The sequence below is a fragment of the Pseudochaenichthys georgianus genome, chromosome 10 (assembly GCF_902827115.2).
Source record: "Pseudochaenichthys georgianus chromosome 10, fPseGeo1.2, whole genome shotgun sequence".
NCBI classification, from domain to species: Eukaryota; Metazoa; Chordata; class Actinopteri; order Perciformes; family Channichthyidae; genus Pseudochaenichthys; species Pseudochaenichthys georgianus.
Window position 1 is genome coordinate 21,546,094 of NC_047512.1, and position 11,710 is coordinate 21,557,803.

Sequence of the window (11,710 nt, forward strand, 5' to 3'; positions counted from 1 at the left end):
ATGAAAACCGGGGAAATGTTTTATTTTGCAGTCCATATCTCAATAAAATATCTAATGTTAGTAACTAGGCCTATTAAATAAACAATGGGGACAATTCTGTTTTAATCTAGATTGACCACTTTAACTGCTGTGCAGACATACTGATAAAATAGGGGTTCTAACTAATTACCTGTGGTATCTTACCTTTTGTTATTATTACATGTTATTGCATTTATCCAGCAGGGGGAAAACTTACTCTTTGTACTAAAAGAGCCTTTTGTATTATATGTTCCCATGAGGAAGTCTCGGGAAGTCCGGGGAAGCATGTAACAAAAGTAAAACAGCTAAACCTCTCCGATGTTGAGGATTGTGGAAATACAATTATTGGTAACACTTTAAGGTATACACAAAATGTGCTTAATTACTGCGGAACTACTCATTAGCTATCTAGTCGTTCCTGAGTAACTAAGGTACACAAAATGTGCTTAGTTACTGAGGAACGACTATAGTTAATGGTTAGTTAATGAGTAGTTCCTCAGTAACTGCGATTGAAGAACTGATGGTTAGTTACTGGTAAACAGTCTGGGGGGGTACTGTATTAATGAATCATTCGTTAATGGTTAGTTAATGAGGAGTTCCTGAGTGAACTCATGAATAGTTACTGGTAAACAGACTGGGGGGGTATGTATTAATGAATAATTCGTTAATGAGTTCCATGGAGACTTTGATTGAAGCAATGGTCCGCTGCAGCAGGGCACTTTTAAACCTGCCATCTTCGGCTGGCTTGGGTCCCACCCTGGATCAACTGGTGGAGGTGGATCCGACTCACGTTTTACTGCTTAAGTCATCCTTATTTACCTTACCATTACTTAGGCTGTTTGGGTACAGTAAACTCAAGGAACGCAAACAAAAACAGTAGTTACCCATTACCTAATGATTACCTTACCGTTACTAAAACAGTATTTACCCATTACCTAATGCTTACCTTACCATTCCTTAAGCAGTGTGTCCCCTCAAGTAAAGTAATGCATCAAAAACAGTAGTTACCCATTAAATAATTATTACCTTACCATTATTTAAGCAGTTTAACAAACAAACAAACCCTGTGCACTCAAGTTTACATTTTTATTTAAACAACAATCCAAAGGACACTAATAAGGAAAACGAGGTTGCTTTCAGAACTTGTGAAAGTGGCGTATATCATGCAGCAATCTGCCTAAGGGACCATCTTTGTGTTTATTTGCCAGCCAATGTGTCCACTCGATCAAAGCAAGATGACTCTTCAGAGTCTTCACTGTGCGGTTCCCCCGCAGTCTCCAGACCTGGGACTTGTACGTTGACCAAGCCCGCTCAACGTTTTGGGTGTGGGCTCCTGTGTCTTGGTTCACAAATCCCCCGCTGTGGTTCACAGAGAAATGGACAAAGCTACTTTCTGCGATTGCAGTGGTGTATGCCCTTCACATGTCCGTTATCACCGTCGTCCCTTGGCGAACGTATTTTGTGACCAGAGGAATTAAGTGGTGCCGTGATCTTTGTTTCACCAGCCTCAGGATATAGGTCTTCTCCTTGTTCCTCTGATGCCCAGCATTCCAAAGACCCATTTTCTCCTCCTCCACGTAGGACCGAATCTTCCCCTACCATACTGTAATAAAGCAGTGAAAAAGGACAACACAATTATATAAAAATAAACATCAGGAATTTCAATTGAAAAACAAAGTCAAATGTGTTTGTTATTTGCATTCTTTTACAATTTAAAAATATTCATTTCCTTTCTCAAAAAATAAGAGAAAAAAAATGAAAATGTAGTGGTACAAACAGAAAAGGCTTCTTCATTTTATTAAAGGTGACCTATCATGCAAAATGCACTTTTGTACGTCTTTTATACATGAATATGTGTCCCCGGTGTTCCAGGGAACTCACCAAGTGTCAGAAAACACAACCCTCTCTCTTTTCCTCCATACCCAAATCTCTTAAAAAGGGGCTGCAACGGATCTGATACAGACTGATCCAGATTTGAACACTTCTGTGATGTCACAGAAGTGGCGCTACGGCTATAGGGCCAACTCCACCAATCAGGAGGAGACAGCCACGGACATTGCAGATAGAATTAGATGATATATAAATAGATTATGCACTTTTAAAATGTTAGTAATAAAAAGTAAGAATAAGGATTTATTTCCTTAATGATCTGATTGGGTGAGATACTTCTTAGCTTCTAAATTCTTTTTTCTGTTATTTGACTGTGTATACACTGTGGAGCTGGCTCTCTCTAATGTATACTGTCTTGGAAGCCTAAGCACGCCAGGCATAAGGGTGTATATGACAATTATAAAATTACATTACTTTGCTCATTCGTTAATCTCTGACCTTAAAAGATATGTTGTTATTTCACCTTGAAAAACAAAGGTCTTAGTTTTAGTGAGGCCAAAGGCTAAGGCTCTGTAGTTTATACACACCTTCCTTTTGTGGTAGAAGTTGCTTTCGTCCAGCATGACAAATTAGTTTGGTCCTCCAAGTCTCTGCTTTCCCCTCCTTTCTCTCCTCTTGATTGCACTCTTGCAGACCTTCCTCAACTTCAGGCTAATTTTTGACAGCGTGCGACTGCTTCCTGCCACGCCATCCTGCAGCATGTCAATTTGCCTTAGCTGCAGTCCCTGGGAAAATCTGTTAAAGATCAATATAGAATTACTAAATATGAACAAAAGCATATGAAGACGAACGCATTCAGCACCAGTGGCAAATGTATAATTATATAATTCACATTACACATTTGTTATTTCTCAAGATGAAACAGAATATTTTAATGTTGCTAATTAATTTTATCTATCGAGTTTCCCTGTAGCAGAGCATCTACGCATGTATTTTTAAGCTAGATTTATAATAATTTGGTGTCTGGATAAGTCTGAATACTCCCTCCCCCCACCCCAACTGAACTGTTGAATCTGATAAGCAGCTATATCCTTCTTACTGCATATAATTAGCCGCTTTCACACCAAGTACTTTTCCGTACTTAGTGCCCAGTACTTAGTACCCCCATGGAACTAAGTACAGTTCGCGTTCACACCATAGGTTCACACCGGAAAAAGTTCCCTGAGGGGAAATTAAGCAAATGAAGCCGCTGACGTCACTTCTTCTTCTTCTGCTTTGGGTTGGCTAGGCTGCCTGCCAAACGTAAACATTCAGCCACGTGACTTGCAAACTCTCGCGAGAGTTTTACACAAGACGGATCCGCCGTGAAGTTGTTTGCTGTCTGCCAGTAAACCCAGAGCCATATAATAGAAGAGTTACAACATCTCCGTTCACTCTGTGACTACCCGATCCGTCACCCTGCCCGATCGGTTCTGCGCATGTGCGAGAGGGTCCGCCATGTTGGACAACTCCGGACGGCAACACCAGATGGACACTTGACACAGTGGCTTTTAGCAAAGCTCAAAAAGAAAAACCGAGAGGGATGAGTTATTGTTGTTACAACGTGACTTCACTATTATTTAACAACTCTTTTTATTGGGTTCTTTTATTTGGGGTTAAGTACATTGTCAGAATAAGTGAGGAATGAATTTAACTTCTGTTAGACAGCCATATGCCATACATGTTTGCACACATTCACAGTAAATATGTATTCAGTATGATAGCTGTCTAACAGAAGTTAAATCTATTTCTCACTTATTCTGACAATGTACTTAACCCCAAATAAAAGAACCCAATAAAAAGAGTTGTTAAATAATAGTGAAGTCACGTTGTAACAACAATAACTCATCCCTCTCGGTTTTTCTTTTTGAGCTTTGCTAAAAGCCACTGTGTCAAGTGTCCATCTGGTGTTGCCGTCCGGACTTCCGGACCATCTCGCACATGCGCAGAACCGATCGGGTAGGGTGACGGATCGGGTAGTGACACACTCCAATGGACCAGTTTTTTACAGCAATGGCGGATCGTGGAGCCTCTCAACAGTTCCTTCCGGGGAACTATTGAGAGGATCTGCGGCTAGCAGCGCACTAGAGTTGTAGCATAATAGACCCTTCGTGATGGACTTTTAAAGGTAAGAAGACGTTTAAAGATTTATATTGCGGATATTATCAGAACATCTGAATCAAATTAACTACACATGTGTATTAAAGGATGTTAGTGGATTAACCCTTAAATCAGTATATTTTATTTTTTACGTTTACAGATAACAGATTAGGCTAGGATCCCAGATAAAGTTAGCAACACAAGTTAACCACAACAGCCTATTAATTTGTTCTCTTACTGTTATTTCTTCCAACGTTGTGGAATTAGAGAAAAGGGGCTTCTTAACGTGCTTTTATCCGGGGTGGAGGGAGTTACATATTAGTTAAATATAACATTGGGGCGTGTGATTGTAGTGGGTGGAGGTGGTGAAATGAGGATATTCATCTTGGAGTTCAAGCTAGTATAATATAGTTCACGTTACACAATAATAAGGAAGAGAGCTATTTTTGTGATACATCGCTATCGATATGGATTTAGAGTGGATATTTGAGACTTCCAAACAGTAAACAAAAACATTGTTTATGAGTGAGTGTTTTTAGCAGAGCCATATTGTCCTTGTGATTCTGATGATTATTACCTGTCTGTATAATGTTGCAGCTCAGCTGATTTTGGATTGATGGCAAAGGGACTTAAGTGAGAGTGAAAACACAAGGTAAGTTTAAAATAGGTCAGCAATTTCCCATCCTACAGGTTGCTAGATGTATCTAACCCTTTCTCCTGTCTCCCTCTTTCAGCACAAGAACCCCAGGGGGATTGAATGGAGCCTGAAGACCTGCAATGAGACCCTCACCCTGAGCCTGAGTCTCAACTCCCAGAGTTCTGCAAGCCTCTCCCTGTTCCTTATTTTGATTAAACAGACATTAAGCTTCCCAATGGTGTGGTCTTCGTTTTGTGAAAAATATGATTATACATATGTTGCTGTTGTTGTCTTTTGTGATAGTTAAATTGCTCCTGCTGACTTGAGCCAGCCATTCTTTCCTCCTCTCTGTGTCAGTGGGGAAACTTTACATTCATACTCCTTTCTCTGAGCGCTTGGAGCATCCCCCAGCAGCACAGCAAACCATGGGGGAGACTATATGCCAGGACAACACGGAGGAAAAGGCACAGACAAACTGCATGATATGCTATTCAATGTTTATAGAATACCATTTATTTACTGTCAGTTGACAATCATTGATAGGCACCTGTCGGTCTCCTGTCCTTTCTGAAAGTCATAAAGATTACATTAATCATTTAGATTACTTATGTCCTCAATTACCAGGGGATTACTGAAACCACCATGAATTAAAGAAATGAATCTAATCTGAATTTTGAAGCCTTCCTTCCCTCCCTCTAAATATATCAAACATTAGGAAGTGATGCTACTGACTACCATTCAAGTTTAAGAAGATAATATTTGTTTTAAACAATTCAAAGCAATAAACAACAGCAACAGGCTCTTTAACCAAGGCAACGTTAGCCTAACATGTATATGTTAACAGGTAAGATAGCTGTTCACACTATGTATATTTTCTGCTATTTTATTGCTATTTGAGATGTTTACATTTTCGATTGTTTAATTCTAGTCGTTTAACTGTCTTATGTACAATGCCTTGTCTTTTGCTTCTGCAAAGCAAACACATTTTTCCAAACATGTAAACTAGTTGTTTACACTAATCCTAATATTATCACTTAATATTAGCAAATTCTATTTTATTTTTTAAAACATATTGATGTAAATACATACACATATCGATTTGTTGTATACATTTTGCAAATCAAAACCTTTATTCACTAATAATTACCAAACATCGTAGTTATATCTCCTGTTATCGATGCATTCACATTGCCCGCCATGAACTTCCGGGGAACGATCCTCGTCTACATGAACCACGTGACGATAACCGTTTTTGGACTTCCGGTGTCGTAACTCTTCTATCCATAGACATATGCTTCTATCTAGGTCTATATGGCGCTGAGTAAACCCAAAGCAGAAGAAGAAGAAGTGACGTCAGCGGCTTCATGCTTCATTTGCCTCCCTCAGGGATTATTCCGGTGTGAACGCGATTCACTAGTTCACTTCCAACTAGGAAAAGTACTTGGTGTGAAAGCGCCGCTTGCCCCGCTACACCTCCAAGCAGCCTGCGTTGTGAATTGCCAAATAACTAGCGCTTAGTCCGCTAGCTCAATGCTAACATATAATGGATAACGTCATTGACGCGCTAACTGAAATTAGCATTTAGATATCGGTGATGTTAAACAACAGTCAACATGCTTAAAAAAAAAACGTAATACTTACAGGCATTCATTTCCTGATAAAGGACTTATCTTTGTAACATTACATATCAGTAAACAGAGGAAGTCATCGTTAAAACCCGTGCTAAAAATATACTTACCACTGCAGTCCGTCGACGTTTGAGTGTTTCTCCAGTTTCATCCTCTTTTTGCAGAGTTTGCATTTCATTTTTCCTTGAAGCAACTCCCTTTTCATTAGCCATTCAATAAATGTTTTCTTTTTTTTTTTAAAAGTCTGTCTTCCGTCAATAACACTGAGTACTTTGGTGTGCAGTGTAACGGCCCGTCCACACTACAGCTTCAAAAAAAGCTTGGAGCTGGGCGTGTCTGTAGCTTGGGGATTTTATTCAAGCAATGCGACCAACAACCAATCACATGAATCTCCCGCCCCCGACATACTTAGCAAAAAACCCCGGGGATTTTATGGGAGCAATATATATATAAACTCCCCAAACAGGCGAAAACCTACCAGTTTCACCCACTGTCTCTGCCACCTCCCCCCATGCCTGGTTCCTCCGGTTTGTATCCCGGTAGGTGAAGAGGGTCTGGTCATACAAAACCGCGTGATTTTCTACGGCGATAGTTAGTTTCTCCTCCAACTTTTTTTGAAATATAGAAATGAACGGCGGGATATCTCTCCCAGCTTAGACGCGGTTTGATTAGCTACGGCTTGAGCTGTCAGATTTTCCGAAACGGGAATTGATTGGCTGGCGCTGGCTACTCCGGCGTCTCCGGCGTCAGAAGTTGAACCTATGTTCAACTTCTGACGGCGGAGACGGACCGCTCTGCTACCCACAATTCAGTTTGGCGAAAAAGCGAGGCAACGTGACGTCACCCCATTCAAAGTGAATGGGCAGATTGGAGTTGTCGACGCTGTAGTGTGGACGGGCCGTAAACATCGCGTCGCGATGAAAGCAGTTAATAAAATAATATCCAGGGGATGCATGCAGAGCTGTCATTGGCTGAGATAAGTCCGGCCGTGCGTCACGACTCTTTGAAACATCTCTGTTGCCGGAAATGCATCCATGAAGGAGCCGTGGAGGACCCATCAGTGTATCCTCGGTTATAGCTCCTCCAGAGAGCCTCCTCAACGCTCGGTCCTCGGTCTTAGAAGTGCATTTAGAGAAATGAGATGTCCTTCAACATGGCGCGCTAAAATTCATTTCCGGGTCACTACCGGAGGAGTCGAGGAGTCGAGGAGGGGGATTTGATGAAATGAGAAAGGGCCCCAGTCGTAGTTCAAGATGTGCTGCCGCTGGGCGAGACCGGAAGTGGAAGCACAGCGACCTCCGCGGAGCGCACTAGCACCCTAGCACCCTGTTCTTCATTTCTTGTAAATGAAAAACAGGTATAAAATACTTTGACAGTAACAAAAACGTTTTTAAAAACAAGAAGAATACAGTTTAAAAGGGGAGTGATTTGTAAAATATCCATAAAGAGAAATCTGCTTACAGGTCTGTTTCATATGGGTGTTGGGAGATGTGTCCATAGTTCTCTTCATTTTGTTCCCAAAGTGCACCAGATTGATGCATTTAACTTCAAAATTTAAAAACAAATTTGCACACATCTTGTGTCCATATCTTTCTGTTTTGGTGGTCATGCCACAACCATGTATGCATGTATGCGAGAGTCATGGTAAAATACCTGGATTAAGAGGTTGCTTTTTCTTTGCACAGCATGAAAGAAAGGTGAAATGAATGGGCTGTGATTTTAGTTTTTTTTAAAGCAGAAATTGAGTTCAATAATTTGTACGGCCCTTGAAGAAAGTTGTACAACTTGAAATGGCCCTTCAGAGGAAGAAGGTTCCCCACCCCTTTCCAAACAACTCCATCTCTGTTGGTCTCTGCACGCTTACATTAACCTGCAGTGTCAGATTTTTTTAAATAAACGGGGAGAGCAGCTTCTCCAAACTGTTCCATTTAAAGGCTGCTGAGACATGAGGATGCCAGGCTAAACTTGGCAATATTGATGTGTTGTATAAATTAGAAACGGGGCAATCTCGATATAGCGTTAAATCCACATTGTGGATCGTCTTATCAGTTATCATTATTAAACATGATTGGATAAAAGTAGAGCTGATTGCCCAAACATATCTTCTGTATATAAAGGTACACACCCCAAACACAATAACTAATTTAAACATTACTTTGAGCAAAGCTACACGACTAGTAATACCTTTACACTACACCAATTCATTACACAATTTTGTATGTAAGGATTACACTATCACTATATAACACAAGTACAAGAATATTATCAATACTAATAAATAGAGATGTCCCGATCCAATGTTACAAAACAAAAATGACCATGTTCACGTCTTAAAGTCATCCTGAGGCCTTAGTTTTAGTTTAAAATTACACAACATCATGTATGTGTTGCTTCTTTTTGGGCTTGTTTTCAGACCTGGTTGCTTATTCTCTCAAAAGCAACAGAGTGGGCGGCAGTGTCTAATAGTAGCAGCAAGCTAACGAGAGGCTACGTTCAGCTGGTGACTCGGGAGTCGGGACAGAGCAAAATGTCAGGAGTTTGGAAGTATTATAAAATTGAAAAGCGAGGCAGTGTAACAGCCAGATGCAATGTTTGCAAGGCGGAGGTTCCGCGTGGTGGAAAGAACAGAGCTACGTTCAACACGACCAATCTAATACGCCGCCTGAGAAACAAACACCAACAACAACACGACGAGTACACAGTGGCCACTCGGGTAACGGCACTGAAACAACCGACACTTTCAGAGACTTTTAAAAGGAAAGAGAAACTGCCCCAGAACAGGGAAAAGGCCAACACAATAACAGCCAAGATCGCTGAATTCATCGCGTGGATGACCCCAGCCGTTATCTGTTACCTTTTTTTTCTCTTAATGCATTGCATAAAGATCGGATCTGGAAACATCGGTATCGGCAGATTGTCAAAATCAAATGATCGGAATCGGATCGGGAGCAAAATAAAGGTGATCGGGACATCCCTACTAATAAACCCATATCCAAACTGATTTCTGCACTACAGACATCATTAGGATAGGCAACAACAAGTACTGTTGTTAAATAGTTAGATATTTGTCTTTTTTTCTGTTTTCAGTCCTGACCCAGAAGAGGCCATAACCCCTCTACAAGCATGTTCTGAGGCTGTAAACAAGTGCAACAACAAAACTGGGCGGCTTGCAGAGCGGAGGTGGACCGCAAAACCATTGCTGACACTGCAGGAATTGCAGAACTGCATGCCGTGAACGCATCTTCCAAGAAATCCGGGGAACACTGAAGAAGGGGGGAAACCCTTCTCCGTTTCTCGGAAAAGTGCAAATCTGCCATAAAGGACCAACATTTAGAGGGACAGGTCCAGGACTTGAAGACAAATGGAGGACTTTTATGTAATGGGTAACTACTGTTTTTGATGCATTACTTTACTTGAGGGGACACACACTGCCTAAGGAATGGTAAAGTAAGCATTAGTTAACGGGTAAATACTGTTTTAGTAACGGTAAGGTAATCATTAGGTAATGGGTAACTACTGTTTTTGTTTGCGTTCCTTGAGTTTACTGTACCCAAACGGCCTAAGTAATGGTAAGGTAAATAAGGATGACTTAAGCAGTAAAACGTGAGTCGGATCCACCTCCACCAGTTGATCCAGGGTGGGACCCAAGCCAGCCGAAGATGGCAGGTTTAAAAGTGCCCTGCTGCAGCGGACCATTGCTTCAATCAAAGTCTCCATGGAACTCATTAACGAATGATTCATTAATACATACCCCCCCAGTCTGTTTACCAGTAACTATTCATGAGTTCACTCAGGAACTCCTCATTAACTAACCATTCACTAGCAGGAACCACGCCACAACAGCGTGATGTTTGTACCTGGGAGATCAGCAGAGGATGTTGGGATGAAGGGATGGAGGGATGGAGGGATGTGGAGATGAGGGATGTAGGGATGTTGAGGGGAGGGAGGGAAGAAGGGATGGATGGATGTATCGCTTGGTGTGAGTCGGAAGGGGAACTGTATGGGTAGAAAGGGAGAGGGAGAGTGGGTTGAAAGGATGGAGACGAGCAGTGGCCGGAAGTTTTGCCGGATATAGATAGGGGTGGCAGTGGTTCGAGGTGGAGTTTTCGGCGTGGCCATGCTCCTGAACCTATGTTAACATTTTAACCTCATTTAACGAATGATTCATTAATACAGTACCGCCCAGTCTGTTTACCAGTAACTAACCATCAGTTCTTCAATCGCAGTTACTGAGGAACTACTCATTAACTAACCATTAACATCTAGTCGTTCCTCAGTAACTAAGCCGTAATTAAGCACATTTTGTGTACCTTATTGTAAAGTGTTACGGTATTATTCTTATTCTTATCATTCTTTATGAGAGCAGTATCTAAATACTTATTTATTTAGTATTCCATAACTTAATAACAGAGATGGTCAAACTAAAGTGGCAGAAATCCTACAATGAAGTGGGACAGTGAAGTGTTCTCCTGAATGTGAGAGGGCGATCAAGAAAAGAGAGCGATCGGCCCGGTTGAGGGAGTTTACGGAGCAGATGAAAAGACACAGAAAGACAGAAGCACAATAACAGGTATACTTAGGTGTTTTTTGTAAATAACCGACGGTGTCAAGAGGATGTACAGTCCCCTGGTTTGTCCCCTATACTGCCATGACAACACTTAAAATCAATTTGCCAAAATCCGACAGAGGTGGTCTTCGCACCGGCACCAATACAACTAAATGTTGAATATTCCAGCAGCTTTCATATACAAACAAAACAAACACATCGTAGGGCAGCCTACATCTTATAAAACACATGGATTGTGATATAGCTTCAGTCCTGTTGTCTGCTACTGTCACGATTCTTGTGTTATGTCACATTTTTAGTTTTATATGTCTTGTAATGGGTGTTTTGCTGTTCTATTTCGTATATGGCTTCACCCTCTAAGGCTATCGCTATTGGGTAATCCCCCTACGCACCCGCGCAGCACTGACACACTTGTAGTCCACGCCCACCCGCAAGGTGGGCTCCACCCTCGGGCTCCCTTCCGGTATAAATAGGAAGGAGGCCCGACAATCTGCTCCCTCTTTTCTTCAGCAAACCACGTTACTGAAGCACAGAGACACTTCATTTACAGAGTAAACCATGAGCAACAACTGTGTTCGAGATTGTCCCTCATGTGGCTCAGGATACATCATGAGCTACGACCAGCACGCAATGTGCGAATCCTGCCTGGGCCAGAGCACGCGGACGGCAGCACATCCCTGGAGCCGAGTGCTGGGCAGGAGTCGTCCGACTCCTGCCCTGTCTCCCTCCACGGTTCACCGTGCGGTTCTCCCCTCCCTCCTCTCCCCCGGACAGGGGAGACAGAGTCGGAGCAGGGTGCCGGTTTGGCGGCCGAGCACGCGGTCCCCTTCTACGTCACCACGGCGCTGCCGGCGCTAGGTGGCATCATGGTGGAACTGCCAGAGATCATCT

The 11,710-nt window shown here is 42.0% G+C and overlaps 2 long non-coding RNA genes across 2 annotated transcripts; one reads left to right on the forward strand and one right to left on the reverse strand.

The window, feature by feature from the left end:
* Nucleotides 1-1,131: 1,131 nt before the first annotated feature.
* On the reverse strand, nt 1,132-10,219 carry LOC117454391 (uncharacterized). Its single transcript, XR_004552978.2, has 3 exons — nt 10,110-10,219; nt 2,436-2,643; nt 1,132-1,621 (listed from the first exon to the last, which is right to left on the reverse strand). It is a non-coding gene; the product is annotated as an uncharacterized lncRNA (long non-coding RNA).
* On the forward strand, nt 3,862-4,856 carry LOC139434594 (uncharacterized). Its single transcript, XR_011643917.1, has 3 exons — nt 3,862-4,015; nt 4,585-4,639; nt 4,722-4,856. It is a non-coding gene; the product is annotated as an uncharacterized lncRNA (long non-coding RNA).
* Nucleotides 10,220-11,710: the final 1,491 nt, after the last annotated feature.